The sequence below is a fragment of the Eucalyptus grandis genome, chromosome 6, assembly GCF_016545825.1.
Source record: "Eucalyptus grandis isolate ANBG69807.140 chromosome 6, ASM1654582v1, whole genome shotgun sequence".
NCBI lineage: Eukaryota > Viridiplantae > Streptophyta > Magnoliopsida > Myrtales > Myrtaceae > Eucalyptus > Eucalyptus grandis.
Genome location: NC_052617.1, coordinates 1,075,665 through 1,092,639, shown reverse-complemented (window position 1 = coordinate 1,092,639; position 16,975 = coordinate 1,075,665). Strand labels below are relative to the sequence as shown.

General features: G+C 38.4%; 1 pseudogene; it reads right to left on the bottom strand.

Annotated features, from left to right (window-relative positions):
• Positions 1-2,073: 2,073 nt before the first annotated feature.
• On the bottom strand, positions 2,074-4,419 carry LOC104451086 (annotated as a pseudogene).
• Between the last annotated feature and the right edge of the window lie 12,556 nt (positions 4,420-16,975).

The following is a 16,975-nucleotide window of genomic DNA, read 5'->3' as shown; positions in this document are numbered from 1 at the left end:
TAATTTTTTTAAAAAAAGAATACTATAAAGGCTTCATCCATATTTAGATAATACTTTTTACGAATTGAAAAAATTACCTAAATAATATATAGATTGCCTTATGAGTTGAACACATAATGTCAATAAAAAAAATCACAATTTATTACAAGAAAAATAATATGAAGAAATAAATAACATAATTTAATTAATCTTTAAGGGATACAAGGTAAGATCTAACATAATGATATTAAACGAATGTTTATAGAAATAAATGACAAATGAAATTTCAGAATAAACAAAAAATATTTTGTCGTAACTTATAGATCAATTTTACATATATTTAATATGAAAAAAAAAAATTCCAGATGTAACTATTTTGTAATCCACTTGAAATTTATAGAAAGATCACACTTTCTAAAAAAGAATTAAACAAAAATGTCTGCATCTATTTCGACGAAGAAAATCCAAAGGTTTTGATTTTTACGATTTATGGATGAGAAAGCATCTTTTTGATTAGAGACATTTCATTCTTATCTAATCAATTTACATTTTTGCCCATTGAATACGATATCAAATTGCCATGCTTGGTTGACTGAGAATTTGGAGTACAATATAATAATTTTAAATTTGCAGCTTCTTAGTAATATTGACAAATAACCTCACATGTTTGTCCATTTCACGTCCTATTTAGCTATGCGGCGCTTATATACTGGCTTCATTCTAATTTTCCTATTTTAGTTCCTTTCAGTATAGGTAATTAGCAACTTTATCATCCAACCTTCGGAAAGAAACCAAAGTAGATCTCTAAACTTTTTAGGTCTGGCATTTGGACTTATAGTTGCATATCCCAACACTTTATGTGTTTTGATATTCAAAGTAGACCTTGCCATGTTGAATTGATTTCTAGCATCATCCTATGCACTCTGCAAATTCTAAACTTTTTTACTTGGTGGTACGTACATTAAATAGAATTTGAATTAATTGATTCACTCTCTTGCGAGGCTTGTAATTAGCAGATTGATATCTTTTTACAGAAGGAGCATTTTACAAACTATATGTAATGACTTTTCATAAGATATGATATCTTCATGGGAAAGTAAAATTCAAAAACTACGTCTATAGGGAGGGTTTATGAGTGGATTTTCAACTTGGGTTAGAGACGTCCTGCTAATCTCATCTCGTATATTATTAAAATATTTTTCAAGTTTAAGTCTGTGGATAGATGTAAAATGTACGGAAAACTTAAAAGGATAGTGCAAATTGTTGCCAATTTCGATAAGTCAACTTCCTGTTGGGGGTTCAACTCTTCTGAGATTTACAAGAAAGAGGTTTCCTCAGTTGGATCAAAGAAGGGACTCGCATACTTTATATTTTTTGAGTTTGTTGGGGTCTTTTGGTTGGGGTCAAGAGAACTTTTCTTGTGGCTTTGAGCGCAAAAATGGGTTGGACATTGTTCCGAGATGCTGCATGTTTTTTTCGTTAATTGAATCCATCGAATTTGAGTGTTAGATACCGAAGACAAATCTTGTTATAAGATTTCTAAACTTCATTATGAGCTTGAGACATTAATTTGTGAAAATTATGGAGGGTTAAACATTGTATGACTCGCTTTGTGTGATTAGAGTTTGGAAAATATTGAGTGTTTGAGTGATTCGAATATGATTGTAATCTCCGTTGTATTGTCCGATCTATGGTAGAAACCTATGTTGCTCTCTTTTCGGGAGTAGGTCACATCGACTGAGCCAACTTACCATGTTCAATTTAATTTTTCAATTATTTTTAATTTCTTATTATTGCTCGTTCACTTGTTTCTCGCAGCATATCCAACCACAGGGTAAGGTAATTGAGACTGTTATTGAAAATTCAATCGTGTTTTACATGCTCAGACTAGCAATATATACAAAACAATAATTAGGAAGAATTAGACTAAAAGGTTACATCCAACGCAGCAATTTGGCGCTTGGAATTTATTGAGGAAGAATGGAAAATATGAAAATAATCAAAGAATGAATGACTTGTCCCCTAGGAATCAATCTTCACGAACTTCAGTATGTTCTTTGTACAATTAGTAGCATTCGGTGGCTACGATTGTTCCTAATTTGTGTAATTATGTCCATGAGGTGACCTCGCAAGACGGTGTCTCTCATTTGAGATTAGTTTCGCAAACCTAAGAGAAAAGAAGCAATTGCATTTAGTAACCCGAGCTATGCACATGACCATCAAACTTCTTAACGACATCAGAAATTACAGTTCCATACCTTTTAAGAGCCTCTCCATTAGTCTCTGGATTACAGGCTTTGTATCCGCTAGTCTCCAAGTTCGCACTTGAAACTGGCTTCTTCAACAACGCTTCACCGGTTCTGACTAAGTCGTTCAAATTTTTCTTTGTTGCGATATCCACTGAAGCTACCGCACCACTTAACGTGTCATCCTGCAAATTTCGTTTAAAGCCTGGGATTAGCTTGCCGAATTAAGCTAGCACGCAAATTAGTTAATGATCACTTCAAGGCTTGTTTTGAAATGAATATGGCTGATATTGTGTGTGTGTGTATATAAATACCTGAATCCGGAGGTAGTTGGCCTAAAGATGTTGGGCTTGGAAGACCGCGAAGAGGTGGGAGCCGACCATATCTGCGCTCGCTTGCATGAACACATCGACCAATGGGCTCCCACCGTTGCCGCACAACCAGCCCAGGACTCCTCATTTGGCTGCTTCACTTGCATTATACTTCCCTTCAACTTTTGCTGAACCGGTCCCCAGCGATATCACAAGAAGCCTTCTATACTCCATTGGCTTTATAGGGAAGAAATCTGAGCTTCCTCCCATGATCTCCTTCGTCACTTCTCCCATTGCTACCAATGTCTGTACCATGAACATTGTAGAGTTAGAAATAATAGAATTACCCTTTGTCAGGTCAGGTCTGTTACGAAACAGTTTTCTTCATACCGGATTATTTGCAGCCATGCCACCATCTATGAGGTTGAATTCTCTCACTTTTCGTGTGGAGTCCTGGGTTTCAAAATGATGAGCTGGGAGATAAGTTGGTGCTGCAGAGGTTCGAATGCATGTGTCTGAGAGCAAGGCATTTATGCTTGGCTTTTTCTTCACCTGGTCACGATCAATCACCCCACAAAAGCATCATGTTCAGTGATTTTTCTGTATATTATTATTTGGATTATATCAAAAGAAAGAATGGATTATATTCCAATTACTGAAAAAAGGACGAACCTCGTATCTAGAAAAGATGGTTGGCCGAAGACACTTGATGTCGAATGTTGGGATCACCACATTCGTCAATGTTTGGTGCAATCTTGTGCTTCCAAGTTTCTCTTTGACGAGCTTATGAAGGTATTTTCCATCATATTTCGGTTCAGTCACCGCCTTAACCATGTTCGTAGCAGGAGCAAATGGGCAACTGTGGTTTTCAATTATAAAAGAGATATTATGTTAGCATACAGCCCTTTGAGGAACTGCCGATATGGCCTACAGAAATGATGAGTTAAATTGGCTAACCTGTCTTGAGGGAAGATTTTAGGGCAATTATTAAGGTAGAAATTCAAAATATCTTTGGCAGCAAATAGGGGACGATTGTTTTCGCCGGGGCTAGTTAACATGGCAGTGACGAGACCACATGTGCTTGTTCCGGCAATGACATCGAAATAATCGGTAAGTCTTGCGTCTTCACCATCTAGTTTCTGCACAAGTCCACAAAGTCATCAGAAGTTGGAACGGGCATGCATGGATAAAACCTGGTACTTCACTGAAACTTGTTCTTCATGAATTAAAAAGATAACAAACTGATTAATAACAACCTAAAGCTCAGACTCTAAAAGTGCGTTTGGTAACATTTTTGTTCCGGAGAATAATTCTTGAACAGAAATAGTTTTTTTTTTTTTTTCCTGTTCGCGGGAACAATTTTTTAGTAAGAACGTCTTGGTAACTGTACAAAGTTTTTATTGTCGGGAAAAAATGCGTTTAGTAAAATTATATAATTTTGTTGTTTCTTTTAATTTTTTAATACTTTTATTATATTTTTCTTTTTTGCTTCTCTTTTCTCCTTTCTCTTTTCTCCTTTTTCTTTTCTCTCCTTCTTCCTCTTTGTGGCCAGTCGCCGGTGGCCAATGACTGGCTGGGCAAGGGCCAGCGTCGAAGCCTCGAAGAAGAAGAAAAAGGAGAAGAAGGAGGAGGAGAAGGAGGAGGAGAAGGAGGAGGAGTAGAAGGAGGAGAAGGAGGTGGCTGGGCAAGGGCCAGCGCCGAAGCCTCACCAAAGAAGAAGAAGAAGCTACTTTGAACAGAAACGCTTTTTAACAAACAGACCCTAAAAAGGCGAGAATTGTTCCTGGGATAAGCCCTCTTATCCCTCCACCGTCAATATCGAGAATGGTAATGAGGTTTCAATAAGTTGGGGGCTGGACCGGCAAACTCTTGGACCTTTCCATAGATACGGCGGACTTTCTTTTCCTTGCTAAGAAATAAATATAATGTACTTAATAATTCAAACAAAATAGAAGCGTGTTTCGTGTTTGAGAGAGAGAGAGAGAGAGGGCGCTTGAGGGAAGAGATCGAACTTCAAATGTGTTGAGGGAGAGCTATTTGGCCTTAGTCTTGGACAAGAAGCGAGTATTCATGGGTTGGTTTCGTTCAAACTTTGGCCGAAATCCCACGATCGATCTTGCTCGGATTTGGTTTAAGTTGACCGGAAATTCTTCAATCCGAGAAACTGATTGACTCTCGGCATTGGTTTTAGTTGACCGGTTCTTCAATCCAAGAAACTGTTTGTTAAGTCCAAATTTTAAAGGGAAGCTGAACCACAGTGGCTAGCTGATGATGAGTGGTCCTTCAAGTGAAGACTTCTTGGTGAGACTTTCAACGCCTCGAGAGAGACTTGTAGGTTTGAATATTAATCAAATGGCATGAGGGCCATTTCGGGAGTAGGAAACCCTAATTTCTCACGCACGCGCGTTAGATCTACTCCTTTCTATTTGTAGCTTCTTTAATTCGATTATTACATTCATAGCATTACACAAGGCGATAAATCTAAAGGCAAAAATATCAAAGGACTCATCGGCGTGCAGCTCAAGTATTTAGAATGGGAATGACATAGGTAGACTATCTGTCACTTTCTACGAAAGCAGCAATATTTACAATGTTATGCGATGCATATAGAGTAATGTTATGATAAAACTTCATCTCAAAAAGTGGGTGGAGAGGAAGAGAGAGAGAGTATTGCTCCTCAAGTGTAAATTAATACACGAAGAGAGGGTCAATGTGTATATACATTTCTCAAAAAAAAAAAAAAAAAAAAAAAAAGCAAAAATGACCCATCGATATACCATAATTCAATGATGCGGGAAACCCTTTCAATATTGCATGTTTATTGTGAAAATAAAGCACTTCGAAAGAAAATATGATGCTTCTATCAATCTTCCTTATTAGTTTTATCTGAGAGGGTAGTTAATATAAATTGTTGAAAGTCAACAAAGATATTTCAAAACTGTTGTCATTTGTGCTTTTGTGGTTCTTCAGATAAATATGATAATTCTCGAATTTTCAGCCGCAAATAAGTTCAATTCATGATTTTAAGCTCGGAGGGAATGAGAAAAGAAAAAGAGGATGACTGTGCAATTTTTTATTTTTTTTTTAGTCTTTTCATTCTTTTAAATGTATGTATCATTTAAACATCACGTGTCTGAAAGTGTCCAAAACAGTTTTTCTATTTAATGGTGGAGCATCTTCCATTTTTGAATGGTACTTCTTTCTTTAACTTTAGCTTCTATCGTGTTGTCTAATTGCCATTCTAAATCTTTGCCTTAGTCTTGTCATGAGTTGTTGGGATCTTTCTCTCCTTTCTTTTAAGGGGATAAAATCCAAGGTAAAGCTTTTATTATGGATATGAACATTATTTTTGTGATGTGAAAGTGTGTCTTTTCGGGCATAAAGAATTGTTTAACGACAATTTTCTCTTTTAAAAATTATTTTTCCTTTGATTTATTGGCCTCACTAATTCCGCTTTATATTTTCCATATAAACTCAAGCCCGAAACCTTTCAAATATCTTGTTTTCCTTCCGCTCTTGGAATTTTTAAAAACAATCATTTTGGTATCTCATTTGAAATTATATCAAGCAATCAATTATGAACTTATTATACCAAAATTAATGTACTCCTAAATTTTACAGTTTTTTCAATTTAAATTTTTTGGATAATTTTCGTTGAACATTATTGATATGGCAGCGTGCCACATAGGATGACTAGTGATAATTAAATCATTTTCTTTTACAAAATTCATCGAAAACACTTATTCATGTTGCAAATCTTCCCATCAATACTACTTATCCATCAAACACAGAGAAACAATGATTGTTTTTTTAATAAAAGACTGTTGGGAATAACGGATCCCCGAAAACGCGGATTCGACACTGAATCGAACCCCTAAATCGATGCGGAAGACGAGCCCGGGAAAACAACACGTATCACCGATCCTAAAGCACACCACGGATTCGAGCGTACCTTTTAGCCACAGATTAGACACCGATGCCGTTAGAGGAAGAAAATCTGTCCTTGTTCGATCCGATGAAGCAATGAAGGGAAGAAAAATTGCCGGAGCCTTACTGTTCTTCTTTTTGTCTTTTGAAGAGAGAGAGAGCGCGGGAGAAAAAGCGTACGTACGTTTATTTCCAACAGGTGCAATCTCTCTCTCTCTCCTCCCTTTTATACCTCTCTCTTTCCATGGGCCTTATTCCCGTGGGCCGGGCTTTCTGGGCCCAACTTGGGCGGACGGGCCTTAAGCCCAATACTAATAAAGCCTTCATCTCCCACTCGAACATGGTGGGCCGAACAGGATTCTCTTTACCTCTTTTAAACATTCATATCGGTGAATAATCCGTGCGACCAGCATACTTTGAGAGCTCCTTGCTATACATCTGTTAGGAATATATAGCAGCTCATAATGGGCATCACACTCCGAGTAGACTTAGTATGCAGTACCCTAGATCGATCGATCACATTTATATCTCTCTTAATCTCTTTCAAACATGATATATATATATTATATTCATAATTACAGTTATCACAAAGACAATCATAATTGGTCGACCATTGAATACAAAAATTACAATGTGATTCTCCAAAATCGATCTTCATCTTTCCTTCAAACTCTCAATTTCAGTTTAGCTTGCTTTTCTAGAAATGTCCCATTAGATCGAATCAACTCATGACCATTGACAACATCCTAAGATAGCAAACACTAAATAGAAACCTTGAGAATAAGTAAAAGTCATGAGGGCACTAAAATTGAGGAACTCTTTTCCTCAAGAGTCTCACACGTCATAAAAGTTGAGATCAAAACTTTTTGCCACTCTTATTGGTCGGCTCATGCATACGTAGTATGAAATACGTATTACGGTATTAACTCATTTCCTATGGAGCGTATGTCTACACCTTTCAATACCGTACAGATGATAGTCCAGACATACTCAATGTCTAACTTGAGTTCACGTATCTACTCATTTACAAAATTCATCAGAACTCACATCTGGCATCTTAGACAGATAAAGTAAAACATGTGGGGTATTTTACTTTTGGACATAGTAAGTATTATGTCCTCATCTTAACACTCAGTTAAGGTGACATACGTATTTTAAGCTTGAGCTCTCGATTATCACCTAGATAATAAGCTTAAAAACAGTCGCATCTCTATTTATCACACAGTAAATAGAGGCGATTACCCGTGTGAGTGGGCTAACATTTTATCTGTCCGACATACTTCCTCAACTTAAAATAATACACTGAATATTAAGATGCATAAAGATTAAACAAAGATTCATAAGCATTAATTATGAAACAACACTAGTTCATAAATGTGAACAACTCAGGGAAATTACAATCTAGTACATCAAACTCTACGCAATCCTAGAGATTTTACATGACCACAAAACACATCTCTAGGTATTGGCTTTGTTATAGGATCTGCTACCATTCTATGCGTAGATATATATTGTAAGTTCACATCCTTTCGTGCAACCATATCTTTTACAAAGTTATACTTTGTATCTATATGTTTGGTCTTGCCATGATACTTTGTATCTTTGGTGTATGCTATAGCTGCTTGGCTATCACAGTTAACCAATAATTGATTTGCAGCTTTCTCAATAACACCTAAATGATCCAAGAATCTCTTAAGCCAAATTGCTTCTTGTACTGCTACTGATAATGCCACGAACTCAGCTTCCATCATGGATAAGGCTATGCACGTTTGCTTCTTACTACTCCATGATATGGCGCCATTGCTCAGTAAGAAAGCAAATCCTAAGGTAGATTTTCTTTCATCTAAATCTCCTCCCCAATCAGCATCTGAATAGCCTTCAAGTCGCAGATCATTTCCTTGGTAATTCAACTTGTAATCAGCAGTTCCCTTCAGATATCTCAGTACTCTCTTAACGGCCTTCCAATGTGCTGGACTTGGATTGGATTGGTATCTGCTCACCATTCCAACTGCAAAACATATGTCGGGTCTTGTACACATCATAGCGTACATCAAGCTCCCAACAACACTTGCATAAGGAACATGTTTCATTTGTTCCTTCTCTTGTGGAGTCCTTAGACACAGTCTATGGCTCAATCCTTCACCTTTTGCAATAGGAGTGTCTATAGGTTTACAATCTTGCATACGAAATCGTTCAAGAACCTTATTTATATAGGTTTCTTGCAAAAGAGACAATGATCTCTTCAAGCGATCTCTTGAAATCTTAACTCCAAGAATGTATGCAGCCTCACCCATGTCCTTCATCTCAAAGTTGGAAGACAACCAACTCTTGACAATCTTAACAAATTCCATATTGCTTCCGGCAATTAGTATATCATCAACATATAATGATATGATCACAAATTGATCCTTGGATCTTTTGATATATACACAATGATCCTCATCAATCATTGTAAAATCATTTGCCATTATGGCATTATGAAAACGTATATACCATTGTCTTGATGACTGCTTAAGACCATATATCGACCTCAAAAGTCGACATACTTTTTCTTCTTGGCCTTTCACTATGAAACCAACAGGTTGTTCCATATATATTTCTTCATCTAATTCTCCATTGAGGAAAGTAGTCTTTACATCTATTTGATGTAACTCAAGATCCAGACTAGCCACTATTGCCAGAATAATGCGAATCGAGGTAAATCTCACTACAGGAGAAAATGTATCTTCATAATCAATTCCTTCCTGTTGATTATACCCCTTCGCCACAAGGCGAGCCTTATGCCTTTCAATCGAGCCATCAGCCTTTCGCTTTATTTTGAGAACCCACTTGTTCCCAATAGCTCTGCGTCCTTTTGGAAGATCAACCAGTTCCCAGACTTGGTTTGATTTCATTGACTCCATTTCCTCTTCCATTGCATTAATCAATTTTTCCTTACTAGGGCAATTTAGAGTCTCATTAATATTTCTTAGCTCATCCTCATTTTGTGGAGCAACCGTAAAAGTTTCCCCTTCAATGTCAAAACGTCGACGGGGAATACTTTGGCGACTTGTTCGCCGTATGGGAGATTGTACACTTTGCACATCATCCCCATTCATGCTCCCACTTGGATTAGGTAATGATGATGTCGTCTCGTCATGTGGTTGCAATTGAGAATGAGTTGAATTTAATTCATTACTTCTCATATTACTCCCACTTGGACGAACTCCACTAACATCATTATCCTGATCCAAGGTCTCAAATAGGGAACAATCTTCCCCTATTTCGCCCTTCTTAGGAAATTCATCCTCTAAGAATGTGACATCTCGTGATTCAAACTCAGTTATACTTCCACTTTCCTGCTCACCTATGAACACATATCCTTTCGAGTGTTCAGAGTACCTTATGAAAATACTCTTCTTTCCTCTGGGACCAAATTTCCCAAATTTGTGAGAGGACTCATGTGTATAGGCGGCACAACCCCATGGCTTAAGAAAACTTAAGTCCGATTTTCTACCTGTCCATAACTCATATGGAGTGGAAGTAACTGATTTGGAAGGCACACGGTTAAGTATATAGGCAGCAGTTAACAACGCATCACTCCAAAAGGTAATAGGTAAGTTAGCATGCGCCATCATGGACCTAACCATTTCCAGTAGGGTTCTGTTTCTTCTCTCCGCAACACCATTTTGTTGAGGAGTATATGGAATAGACAATTGTCTTTCTATTCCTTTTTCATCACATAATTTTCTGAACTCATTAGATAAATATTCTCGACCTCGATCGGATCTCAATGCTTTTATTTTCTTGTCTAATTGATTCTCTACCAGGTTCATAAACCTTTTAAAACAACTTATTGCTTCAGATTTATGAGAAATCAAATAGACATATCCGAATCGAGTATAATCATCAATAAAAGTAATGAAATAAACAGCCCCATGCCTTCCTTTCACATTCATTAGACCACAGACATCAAAATGGATTAAATGCAGAGGAAATTAAGCTCTCTTTCCTTTTCCAAATGGTTTCCTTGTCGTTTTCCCTTCTAGGCAATGCTTACATATGGACAAATCGACTTTTTCAATATTGCCCAACAAGCCCTCTTTGGCTAGTCTATTGATACGATGTTGGCCAATGTGACCAAGTCTAGCATGCCACATATTCACATCATTATCATATTTATTAGGAGACGTGAGAAGGGAATAACAAACATTAGCATTAACATAATCAATATCTAATACAATAAAACCATCTAGAAAATAACCATGACCATAGTAATTTGTATCTAAAAACAAATCCACACCTCTATTACAGAAGTTCATATTAAAACCTAGTCTAACCAACACTAAAACATACACTAAATTCCGACGAATCTCCGGACCATACAACACATCATGAAGGAACAAAGTGTGTCCACCACGCATATTTAGTTGGCATGTGCCAATTCATTTCACTTCAGCTCTGGAGTTGTTTCCCACATAGATCCACTTAGTTCCAGTTGGTACTCGTTGGAATTCCACGAAGGATCCTCTATCCTTCGCTACATGGTCCGTCGCTCCTGAATCCACAGTCCACAAAGGATTAGACTCAATTAAGAACACAGAACTCGACACATAAGTAAAGTTCTGAAAAGTACAAGGGGTGCATACCTTCTTTGGCTCACGACAGTCGCGAGCATAGTGACCCTTCTTGTCACAGTTGTAGCATTTCACCCTTGTAAGCTTCTTCATGCGAGGAGGCTTTCCTCTTTCATGTTGGTTAAACTAGGGTTTTTTTCCCTGAAGGACCTTCTTCCTTGCCTTTCCCTTTATCAAACCAGTTAGGGCGCCTGCGCTTGGAGCTCGAAGCTCCATGTGAGCTAGAACTAGCATGATAGAGTTCAGCATCCGGCTTAGCCGCCAACAAGCGGTCCTCTTCCAGCTCAAGATGACGCATTGCATCCTCAAAGGTTTTGATATTTTCATTATGAGTCAGGTGCACCTTCATATGCTCCCAACTCCGAGGCAAGGAACGAATCACTGCTTGCACTTGCTGCTCATCTGTGAGGACATGCCCAGCATCTTTCAGCTCAGTTATCATGTTTGACATCTTTCTAAGATGTTGCTTCATAGTCTGACCATAAGGCTTCTTATAAGAGTCAAACCTGATAGTGAGCTGCCTAAGTCTAGTCACCGAAGTATGACCAAATCTAGCTGCCAATGCCTCCCACATTTCCTTGGCATTGTCAAAACGCCGAAACTCCCGCATGACGTCATTTTCCATGCTGCTCAGCAACGTGATGCGAGCAAGAGAGTTCTTTCGTTTCCATGCAGCAAAAGCTTCCTTATCTCTTTTGTGCTGTGCAGTATTTCCTTCTTCAGGTTCTACCATGGTCAGGTTAAGAGCCTCAAGTGCCTCTTGCTCTTCCAACACATATTGGATTTTCATGTGCCATATCTCATAGTTGTCACCATTGAGCTTTTCACCTTTGTTCAGCTCGGCAACTATGCTCTTCGTGGCTGAAGCCATTGATCTGAACACATCAAACATATATGCACGAATTATTAATGCCTATCATTTATGCATCCCTATTTGCATAGACCCATCATATTAATGAATAATTTCAAGTAAGGCTTCAGAATCAAAAGGTCACTATGTTTCCAATCATCCTCCAAAATCCTAACTTAAAACTATCATCAATATAATTGTCTTATGCAAAATCAATTCTATGAAGCTACAAAAACTTCTTCTAAAACTACCCACAACTAATTACCCACAGCAACTAGCAATAACAGAAAGCAACATATAATAGACATCCAATAAAACAATAATGCTTTCAATTAACACAATTAGGTAGTAATCAATACATAAGATGTCCACAAAGCACACTTAACTAAGATAACAGCCAATACATCTAACACCAAGCCAACACACGAACCGGGAAAGATCCTCTTTTGTTCAATTTCTTGATCTTTTCCCTTGTAACAATACAGTAATATTCATTTACAAAATCCATCACAATTTTCTTATAGGAAGCAGCTCCGTTGACATCCCATATGCGATTCAACACATCTTGCCATACAGGTGAAAGAATGTTTATGAAAAATCGCACCATCTCTAACTGTGGCATAGGACGACCATTCCAAATGACCTGTTGAATCTTCTCATTGACCTCAAGGACATGATCAATTAAGTCTTCACTCTCCCATCGATGATCAGTCAGCTCAGCTATTAACTTAGACAGCCTATTCTTTTGTTCATCGGTAACTGCGCAAATAGTGTGCGCAATCTCAGAGGAGGCATTGTTCCTGCAACAAATGCAGAAAAAATAAGGGATCACATTATAATCCACATAGACTTAATTGAAAAAGAAACACATTCTTTTCCTCTTTTTTTTTGGGGTCAACGGTCAACGGTCAACGATCGTCGGTCAACGGTCAACGGTCAACGGTCGTCGGTCGTCGGACCGGTCGGACTAGTCGAATCGGTTCGGGCGAACCGACGACACGTGCCGCACGTGTGCATGAGATGATGTCACGCAGACGTCATCTAGCATGCGCCGCGCGCGTGCCGGCGTCCTTCGGGTCGGGTCGGGTCGCCGATCGGTGACCGCCCGACGAAACGTCGCCGTGCTAACGTCATCAATGACGTCACCCTAGCGGTTACTGACCGTTGGGTGACATCAGCACGCGTTGGTCCGCGGACCGGCGCGTGCCGGTTCGCCGGTCGGCGGCGAGCACGCGCCGGTTCGCCGACCGACGCGTGTGTCGCACGCGCTGGGTGAGCAAGCGCTTCCGGGCCCGTCGCGCCCACGTGCAGCGGGTTCCGGCCGCACATGTGGGCGCGTGCGGCGTCTCCTGGCGGCGCTTGACGTATCGCCAGACTCGTCTTGACGTCGCCTTTCTTCCTATGCCATTATAATTTTATTTCAACTTACGAAAACACGGAAAAATGGCCGAACAGCGCTCAGGTGTCGGGATTTCTCGCGCCGATCTGTACGGCCGAATTGCTTTTGCGAAAAATCAATCAAAAAATGTCAAACAAGTCGGGAAAACGTGAACTAGGGCTCTGATACCAATGTTGGGAATAACGGATCCCCGAAAACGCGGATTCAACACTGAATCGAACCCCTAAATCGATGCGGAAGACGAGCCCGGGAAAACAACACGTATCACCGATCCTAAAGCACACCACGGATTCGAGCGTACCTTTTAGCCACAGATTAGACACCGACGCCGTTAGAGGAAGAAAATCTGTCATTGTTCGATCCGATGAAGCAATGAAGGGAAGAAAAATTGCCGGAGCCTTACTGTTCTTCTTTTTGTCTTTTGAGAAGAGAGAGAGCGCGGGAGAAAAAGCGTACATACGTTTATTTCCAACAGGTGCAATCTCTCTCTCTCTCCTCCCTTTTATACCTCTCTCTTTCCACGGGCCCTATTCCCGTGGGCCGGGCTTTCTGGGCCCAACTTGGGCGGACGGGCCTTAAGCCCAATACTAATAAAGCCTTCAAAGACAATGTGCTATATACATATCGTCGCTCTGATCACCGTCCTATCATTCCTATGGTGCTGCGATGAAGCGCGCGTAAGCCTAACTTAAAAGGCTCTTCTTGCTCTATCGTTTTTGATCGGTTAAGGCTCATCTCATCCCCATGCAGCATGCTTTTCAGGGTTTATAAAATAACAAAAGTGTTGCCTGATTCGCAACTCTATATCTCTGTTTCCTTGTTCCCGCATATAATGTTAGGCAAAAGGAGAATTGAGATGCCAAAGAAAGTAGTCATAGGAGATTGAGGTGACGGATAAGATCATATCACTCTGAAAAAGTTCAGGATCGATTTTTCAGAAACGAGAAAGTCAACTGAAGGGTGTTGTGTAAAATATTTATTATCATATCTTTGTCGTATCCACAAGTCATCTGAGTTCATCCCCGACTTGACAGTGCATAATTGCGCGTGGTCACTTGGTGGGGAAAACTCTGAGTTTGCCTCCAAAGCAATTCAAAGATGGCTGGACGTTGAATGATAAAAGGGCAATCATACGCTATTGTTAACTAAGTGCAATGAACGTGCGAAGGTTCTTTTTTTAAATTTACGGACCACTTTAAATTTAAAGCATCTCATCCCCTGCTGCGTGCCTTTTAGGTCTCATAAAATAACAAAAATGTATTGCCCGATTCTCAACTCTATATCTCTATTTTCTTTTTTCCGTGTATAATGTTAGGCAAAAGGAGAAATGAGATGCCAAAAAAAGCAGCCACAAGAGATTGAAGTGACGGGTCAGATCGTATCACTCCGAAAAAGTTCAGGATCGATCTTCCAGAAACGAGAGGGTCAACTGATGGGTGTTGTGTAAAATATTCATTATCATATCTTTGTCATATCCACAAGTCATCTGAGTTCATCACCGACTTGACAGTGCATAATTGCGCGTGGTCATCACAGGTGGAGGCTTGGTGGGGAAAACTCTTTGAGTTTGCCTCTTAGGCAATTCAAAGATGGCTGGACGTTGAACGGTAAAAGGGCAATCATATGCTAATGATAATTAAGTGCAATGAACGTGCCAAGGTTCTTTTTTCTAACTTGGGGACCACTGGTCCTCTTGCAGTGGGGAATGTATCTCTTGCTTTGGAGAAGTTAATTTGTGGGTCACGAGGAGGGACATAGCACTTCTTACAATTGGGTCTAGGTTGTTTATGCGTGGCTTAACATGAGAGGCGTAATGTGGTTCCAACAATGATGTGTCTTCCGATGGCTAGAGGCCGAATGTAAAAATACTACTTACTTCATTTTTGTGGCTCACATCGAGATTACATGTGAGGTTAATGCAGTTGGTAACCCCGATTCTGCAATTCAAAAAGACGCCTAGAATTGTGACGCTTGCGTGCTTTCTTTATAAGGCCACTTTTTATGAATAGAAAATTTTACATAAATAACATATAGATTGCCTTATAAGTTGAATACATAATGTCAATGAAAAAATCACAATTTATTACCAAAAAAAAAATATGAAGAAATAAATAACATAATTTAATTCATCTTTAAGGCATACAAGGTAAGATCTAACATCATAATATTAAACGAATGTTTATAGTAATAAATGACAAATGAAATAACTAGAAATATTAATTTTAAATATATTTAATATGGAAAATAATTATTCTAGATGTAACTATTTTGTAATCCACTTAAAATTTAAAGAAAGATCACACTTCTTAAAAAAGAATTAAACAATATGTTTGCATCTATTTCAAAGAAGAAAATCCAAAGGTTTTGATTTTTACAATTTATGGATGAGAAAGCATCTTTTTGATTCGAGACAAATCATTTTTATTTAATTAATTTACATTTTTGCCCATTGAATACAATATCAAATTGCAATGCTTGGTTGACTGAGAATTTGGAGTATAATATACTAAATTTAACTTTGCACGTTCTTAGTAATATTGACAAATAATCTCACATGTTTGTCCATTTTAAATCACGTCCTATTTGGCTATGCGGCGCTTATATACTGGCTTCATTCTAATTTTCCTATTTTAGTTCCCTTCAGAATGGGTAATTAGCAACTTTATCATCCAGCGTTCGGAAAGAAACCGAATTAGATCTCTAAACTTTTTAGGTCTGGCATTTGGACTTATAGTTGCATAGCCCAACACTTTATGTGTTTTGATATTCAAAGTAGACCTTGCCATGTTCAATTGATTTCTAGCATCATCCTATGCACTCTGCAAATTCTAAACTTTTTTAGCTGGTGATGCGTACATTAAATAGAATTTGAATTAATTGATTCACTCTCTTGTGAGGCTTGTAATTGGCAAATTGATCTCTTTTTACTGAAGGAACATTTTACTAACTATATGTAATGACTTTTCATAAAATATGATATCTTCATGGGAAAGTAAAATTCAAAAACTGTGTTTATAGGGAGAGTTTATGAGTAGATTTTCAACTTGGGTTAGAGATTTCTTGCCAATCTCATCTCGTATATTATTAAAATATTTTTTGAGTTTAAGTTTGTGAACGGAAAGTGCAATTTGTTGGAGAAAACTTCATTATTTGTTTTGAAGCTGACAAAACGTTTCCATCAATCTAGTCTGAAGATTTGTAGACTCTTCCGTCAAAGTCTAAAGATTGCCAGACCGCCAGACTCAAGATTCAAAGTCTACTCTCATTGACAGTTTCTAGACCGACGAAGAAGACTTATCCAGAATTGAGTATTTCTTTAAGGATTTGATTTGAGCGGCTAAAGAAGTTCTCACGGCTGGAGATAGCATCTCAAGATCTATTATTTGTTTTGAAATCAATACGAGTAAATTGGATCCATTGATTGACGAAGTATACTTGAAAGGTTCTACTTATAGAAACCTAGATCCTGATTGTATATGTGAGCAGGATTAGTGGGCTATCGTCACATTCCTTAAGTAACTCGAGATCTTCCTAATTGATTTTGTCCAACGAGTAGATTGGAAGAGCTCCTTTGGAATGTGCCAATAGATATAAAGGCATGGAGGAGTATATAAGGAAGATGCTCTGGTTATTCGAGTGTATGCGTG